The following is a 6,724-nucleotide window of genomic DNA, read 5'->3' on the forward strand; positions in this document are numbered from 1 at the left end:
ATGCTGGGAGGTCCTGTCTTAGTGTTTCCTATGTTTCAAAATTGATACCAAAGTTTTTCACAGAGACCTTGAGAGTGTCCTTGTATCACTTCTTCTGACCTCTATGTAAGTACTTGACCTATGTGAGTTCTCTGTAAAATAGTCTTTTTTTTTAAAAAAAAGATTCAAAATTTATTTTTAGTTTTCAACATTAACTTCCACAAGATTTTGAGTTCCAAATTTTCTCCCTGTCTCATCTGTCCCCCAACCCCAAGACAGCATGCATTCTGAATACCCTTTTTCTTAATCTGCCCTCCCTTCTATGTCCCGCCACTTTCTCTTATCCCCTTCTTCTTCTATTTTCCTATAGGGCAGGATAGATTTCTATACCCCATTACCTATATATCTTTTTTCCCAGTTGCATGTGAAAACAATTTTTTAACATTTGTCTTTAAAACTTTGGGTTCCAAATTTTCTCCCTTCCTCCCTCCCAAACCACCCTCATTGAGAAGGCATAGAACTCGATACAGGTTATACTTGTGTAGCCGTGAAAAACACTTCCATAGTCATCATGCTGTGGAAAACTGACTATATTTCCCTTCATCCTATCCCACCCCCCATTTATTCTATTCTCTCTTTTGACCTTGTCCCTCCTCAGAAGTGTTTGCTTCTAATTACCGCCTCCTTCAATCTGCCCTCCCTTCTATCATTCCCCCCCACACTCTCTTATCTTCTTCCCCTCTATTTTCCTGTAGGGTAAGATAGATTTCCATACCCAATTGAGTGTGTATGTTATTCCCTCCTTAAGCCAAATCCAATGAGAATAAGATTCACTCATTCCCTCTCACCTTCCCCCACTTCCTTTTCTTATAAAAGCCTTTTCCTGTCTGTTTTACATGAGATAATTTACCCCATTCTACCTCTCCCTTTCTTTGTCTCCCAGTACAATTCTCTCACCCCAAAATTTTATTCTCCAGATATCACCCTTTCATCTTCAACTCACCCTGTGTCCTCTATCTATCAATCTATCTATACATATAATTTTTCCCTCCCACTACCCTAATACTGACAAAGGTCTCATGAGTTACAAATATTATCTTTCTATGTAGGAATGCAAACAGTTCAACTTTAATAAGTCCCTTATTATTTCTCTTTCCTATTTACCTCTTCATGCTTCTCTTGAGTCTTGTATTTGAAAGTCAAATTTTCTATTCAACTCTGGTCTTTTCATCAAGAGTGTCTGAAAGTCCTCTGTTTCACTGAATGTCCATTTTTTGCCCTGAAGCATTACACTTAGTTGTGCTGGGTAGATGATTCTTGGCTGTAATCCTATCTCCTTTGCCCTCCAGAATATCATATTCCAAGCCATCTGGTCCCTTAATGTACAAGCTGCTAAATCCTGTGTTATCCTAATTGTGTTTCCACAATACTTGAATTGTTTCTTTCTGGCTGCTTGCAATATTTTCTCCTTGACATGGGAACTCTGGAATTTGGCTACAATATTCCAAGAAGCTTTCCTTTGGGGATCTCTTTCAGGAGGTGATTGGTGGATTCTTTCCATTTCTATTTTACGCTCTGGTTCTAGAATATCAGGGTGGTTTTCCTTGATAATTTCTTGAAAGATGATGTCTAGGCTCTTTTTGTGATCACGGCTTTCAGAGAGTCCAATAATTTTTAAATTATGTCTCCTGGATCTTTTTTCTAGGTTGGTTGTTTTTCCAATGACATATTTCACATTGTCTTCTATTTTTTTTTTTTCATTCTTTTGGTTTTGTTCTACAACATCTTGATCCAATTGCTCCATTTCTAATTTTTAAGGAAGTATTTTCTTCAGTGAGCTTTTGGACTTCCTTTTCCATTTGACCAATTCTGCTTTTGAAGGCATTCTTCTCCACATTGACTTTTTGGTCCTCTTTTACCATTTGGGTTAGGCTATTTTTTACAGTGTTATTTTCTTCAGTATTTTTGGGGTCTCCTTTAGCAAGTTGTTGACTAGTTTTTCATGATTTTCTTGCATCACTCTCATTTCTCTTCCCAGTTTTTCCTCTACTTCTCTTACTTGCTTCTCAAAATCCTTTTTGAGCTCTTCTATGGCCTGGGACTGATTAATATTTTTCTTGGATGCTTTGGATGTAGGAGCTTTGACTTTTTTGTCTTTGTCTGGTTATATGTTTTGATCTTCTTTGTCACCAAAGAAAGAGTCTATGGTCTGACTTGTTTTTGCACAGTTTGCTCATGACTCCAGCCAATTTCTGGAGTTTTGAACTCTTTGTTAAGATAGAGGTCTGCTTCTAGTGTGGAGAATGTACTGTCCCAAGCTTTGAGGGTTTTGTGCAGCTTTTTTCAGAGATACTTCTAGGGACCTGTAAGTTTTCAGTTCTTCCAAGGTGTGTGATCAAGGGTGAGGTGTTTACTCCTTTCCTGGTCTGTGCTCTGGTTTATGAGTGACCACAAGCACTATTTTCTGCCTTGAAACTGTGAGGAGGATTCCATCTCCACTGCCACCACAAGTTCCCCCATGCCAGTGCTCCTCCTTGCCCTGGGACCACCACCCAGAGCTGTGACCCAGATCCAAGCACAGGCAAAGGAGGAGAATCCTGCCTCAGCACCAGCAATGAGATCCCTGCAATACCCCTCTGATCAGCTCCTCAATGCTCCCTCAGTTTGTGGGCCAGAAGCTCCAGAAGCAGCCAACAACCCGGGGCTGTGTCAGGACTGGGGCTGGGGCCGAACTTCTCTCTCACCTTGGTCATGGACTTTTCCTACTGACCTTCTAATTTGTCTTTGGTGTTTGTGGGTTGAGAAGTCTGGAAACCACCACAGCTGTCCATGATTCACTTCCCTGAGGCCTGGTCTTTGCCTGTGCACCAATGCTGAACTGTGTTTCTCTTGCAGCCCGGGATGATAGACCTTTGTAATCAACCATCCAGGTTGTCTTGGGCTAAAAATTTGTTTCACTCTGTCATTTTGTGGGTTCTGTTGCTTAAGAATTTGTTTAGAGCCATTTTTACAGATATTTGGAGGGGTTTAGGGAACAGCTCAAGCAAGTCACTGCTTTTACTCCACCTTCTTGGCTCCATCCCTGTAAAATAGTCTTTTAGGCAAAAGTATGTTTGGCATTCAACCAACATGGCCAGCCCATCAGAGTTATGTTATTTTCAGTAGAGTTTGTATGCTTGGCACTTTAGCTTAAGAAAGGACCACCCTGTCTGGTACCTTACTTGCTTGGTAATCTTGCTTCTGAATCCTCTGAAGAAAATTCAAATGGAAACAATTCATTTTCTTGGCTTCGCACTGGTATACTGTCTAGGCTTCACAAGCATAATACAATAAGGTTATAACCTCAAATACTTAAATATGAATCAATAATCTCTCAGTCCTATTACACTTTGCTAAGCAGTCAACATCTAAAACATTAAAACACAAAATAGTTTGTTGGTCAGGAATTTCACTTTCACTAAGTATTTGCACTGTTTGAATAACTCATTCAAATTTCAGGAAGATGGCAAGTCATGTCTTGGCTTCCTTGCCATAGCTTGGTTCCTTTATTTTTATTCTTATCATAGTAGTCACCTCCTAGGGGTGGTCATTTTCTCTTCTGAGAAGTTCTTAAAGATGCCACCCACTGCTGGATAATAAGCACTTGGAACAGGAGCTCCTAACCTTTCAAACTCATCAGGTTGCTCCTAACTAGAAATATCCAGTCTGAGGATTGCAATTTTTTTCCCTGTACTTAGATAAAGAAACAGAAAGCAGAAAAAGGAGTGTGGACTTGAGAGCCATTCTCAGGCTTACCTAGACAAGCACATGAACTAGGTTCCATGTGTAAGTAGGTACTTTGGTTCTGAGAGATTTAAGGGGATAATCTTATTGTTGAAAGTCTTATGCAGAGCTTAAAAAAATCTCATATCACTTGACAGATAGGAAAAGATGGATGTTTTTTAAACTATAAAATGATTGGGTTAGTCTAGGTGATTTCTAGTGTACCTTTCAGCCCTAAAATTCCATGACTTGAGAACCCAGTATTATCACCTTAGGAGGAATAAGTACCCATACTGATGAGATTACCCACCCTAAAATTACTGCAGTAATGTAAGATATTAGTATCAATCATAGTAGTTGTATAATTAAAAAATACATATGTATACACATATACACATATATACATATGTATGCATATATACACATGTGTGTGGTGTGTGTGTGTGTAGCCAATGAGATAAATTGTCCTAGAAAGGTAGCTTATTTGAGAAATTCAAAATAGAAGGACATTTGGCAATAAAAATAGCTTTTACTTACATAACATATTTATATATGACAATGCATTTCTCTGGTGACATCAATAAGCACCTAGAAGTTGTATCAAAGGTGAATTGACACTTATCTCTGCTTCATGTAGTTGTATTAGAGAAAAAAAATCACATGCAAAATGTGCTTGGAAACAAGGATTTTTATGTTGTTAGTATAGTAACAAGTCCCCCCCTCTTTTAATAGGGAAAGGGCAGAGAAGAATTATACTATATTCCAAGCACAATAGTGCCTAAGATCTTGGTTAAGGAATTTTTTTGTGGGGGGCGGGGTGGAGATAGGTCTGAGTTATTGTTATTGTTTTATTTTTTGACTATGTGACACAAAATAGGATATTTGAAGAAATTTAGGAAATAACTCAATTCTCTAGTCTTTTTTAGTTTCTTAGTAGGGTAACATTGATTCTGTGTAATAAAGAACCATGTGTGTATAACAGGGATTTATAGATGAATCTGGAATGCCCAATTCCAAGTCTTGGGTCAGCTGGAGTTCCACTTTTGGGGGGATTAGGAGGACAGTCATGACAGGGTAAGCATGCCCTTGCTCTGCTATCTTCAAGGGCATAAGGCTTAGAATTATATTTATCATACACGAGATGTTTGCATTATAAGGATATGATTCTTCATGGGGTATTCAGAGCAAAGTCTACCTTCTTTGGTTACTTCACAGAATGAGGGGTCAGCTGGGGGAATCACATTGTTGTTGTTCATCCTTTGTTTTCAAAGAGGACCAATGACATCATGCGTCATGTCTTGACTTGCATGTGAATTGGATTTAAGTGAGGCAGAGTTGTGCAGTTATGTGCCTCACTCTCTCTTCCAGAGTCATCAAAGTCCAATGGCAGGACAAAATTCACAACAACTGAGATACAGTGGATGACCTTGGCATCTCTGACGTCTAACCAAGCTCTAAGTACTATACAGTGCCTGCTTCAGCTGCCTTCATGGGCATTGGAACAAAATTCTCATCCGTCCATTCTCCCAGGAGGTCTTCACATGCTTGGGGTTAGACATCCTCCTAACTCACTGATCAGTTTGAGGCCTGTCAGTTACCCTCAACGTGGTTTGGCCAGACTGTCAAGACAGTTTTACCAGGTGTGTTTACTGCACATGCTACAGCTTCTTGGAGCCACAGGTGAGAGTGGGGTGAGAGGTGGACACCAAAGGCTAATGAGCAGCCCTGAAAAGGATTTGGCAAGCCCTCACACCACAGGTGCTAATCCTCCCTGAACACCTCCATATACCCCAGAAAACATGGTTAGATGTCACAGAGTAGGCTTAACTATATATGTGTTGTAAAGGCCATTAGGACCTTTTGCATCCTTATCAAGGGTAGTACTAACCTATTCTCCTTTCATACAATACATATGGGGGTCATATAGTAAGTGTCTGAAGCTAGATGTAAACTCAGGACATCCTGAATCTAAGTCCAATGCTCTATCCATTATACCACCTAGCTGGTTATGTAAAACATAGCATAACCATAACAATTAGTATATCCATAATGAGCAAAATAATTAATTTATCATTGTAGCATGAACATGATGAAGAACATAGTTGAATGAATGTAACAGCAAAACAATAAACAAAGATGTCCAAACATGCAGTAATTAACATGTTTAGCAATACACACATGCAATTTTCCACAAGGCACACTTCACTTAAATAATTTCTAGTACTGGCACTCAGATTTGTAGGTAATTATTTCTTTAGATTCAGCTGTAACATCATAAGTTAATTTAGTGACTGGTCTGATGTGTCCTTTGTCACTGGCTAATATCTCCACTGCAGAACTTGAACTAATAGATGGTATAAGTCAACCACTGTTATCACTATAGACTTGTTTGTCTACACATGGTCTGACAGCAGGGACAGGTTGCTATCAGCTGGCTGTGCTATGTAACTTGTTCTAGGAGTCTCTAAAGCAGCATTTCTAGGCAATAAAAGAGTTGCCTTTGGGTTCCAAACCACAAAATGAGGACTTTGCTTTAGATGTTTTGTACAGCTGTGTTTTCTTTTTTGTTAGTTTCTTGCTAGAAAAATAATTCTCAGCTGTCCATATTCCTTCAATAGTCCCTCCCACACTGTATGAAGCTATTATTGCTTACCATCTAACTTGGCTATCTTAGACAGTTCTTCATCTATTCCAGTGGTTCATATTTAACGACCTCAGAACAGGATTTTTTTTACATGTTATCAAAACCTTTTTTTAAATCAAAGTAATTGAATATATGACTAGATGACATGTGTAAGCAGTGTTAACTTCCTTTTCTTGGAAAAATTCCAATTTGAATAACAAAATTATTTTTATGTAAAATTGTTCTTTTAAAGTTCAGTTGCATGTAGTCATATCCTTCACTTTTCATCTGAATTGTGTAGATGTTTAATAATTACAATGTTCTTCTTGAGAGAAGCATGTGGGTGATATAGCAGGCAAG

At 38.7% G+C, this 6,724-nt stretch overlaps 1 pseudogene; it reads right to left on the minus strand.

The window, feature by feature from the left end:
- Positions 1–5,533: 5,533 nt before the first annotated feature.
- LOC114025486 lies at positions 5,534–5,651 on the minus strand (annotated as a pseudogene).
- Between the last annotated feature and the right edge of the window lie 1,073 nt (positions 5,652–6,724).

Source organism: Vombatus ursinus, unplaced genomic scaffold (genome assembly GCF_900497805.2).
Source record: "Vombatus ursinus unplaced genomic scaffold, bare-nosed wombat genome assembly UNPS02014830.1, whole genome shotgun sequence".
In the NCBI taxonomy this organism is placed as follows: domain Eukaryota; kingdom Metazoa; phylum Chordata; class Mammalia; order Diprotodontia; family Vombatidae; genus Vombatus; species Vombatus ursinus.